Source organism: Alligator sinensis, unplaced genomic scaffold, assembly GCF_000455745.1.
Source record: "Alligator sinensis unplaced genomic scaffold, ASM45574v1 scaffold970_1, whole genome shotgun sequence".
NCBI classification, from domain to species: domain Eukaryota; kingdom Metazoa; phylum Chordata; order Crocodylia; family Alligatoridae; genus Alligator; species Alligator sinensis.
This window is the reverse complement of record NW_005842094.1, coordinates 1534523-1534809: the sequence shown is the minus strand read 5'-3', so window position 1 is coordinate 1534809 and position 287 is coordinate 1534523.

The window sequence follows — 287 nt, the reverse complement described above, 5'->3', positions numbered from 1 at the left end:
GGGTAAAGGAAAGATTGCTGGGGGGCATTTACAAGGGGAGGAAGGTGCATTTATTTCCATTCGAAGGGGGAGTTCCTCCCAGCCCCTTTCCCCAACAGCCAGTTGTGGGGGAGGCCAAGTTCTCCCTTGCACCGCAGCAGGAAGAGCCGGAGTAGGCCCCGAGGACCTGCCAGCTCTTCTGGGAAGCCTTTTCCCTGCATCATCTCCTCCCTGCTGCCCTCCAGGCTCCCTCCTGGCCGGGGGCTGTGGGTCATCCCACCAAGAGCTGCCTCTCCCCGGGCCCGGGC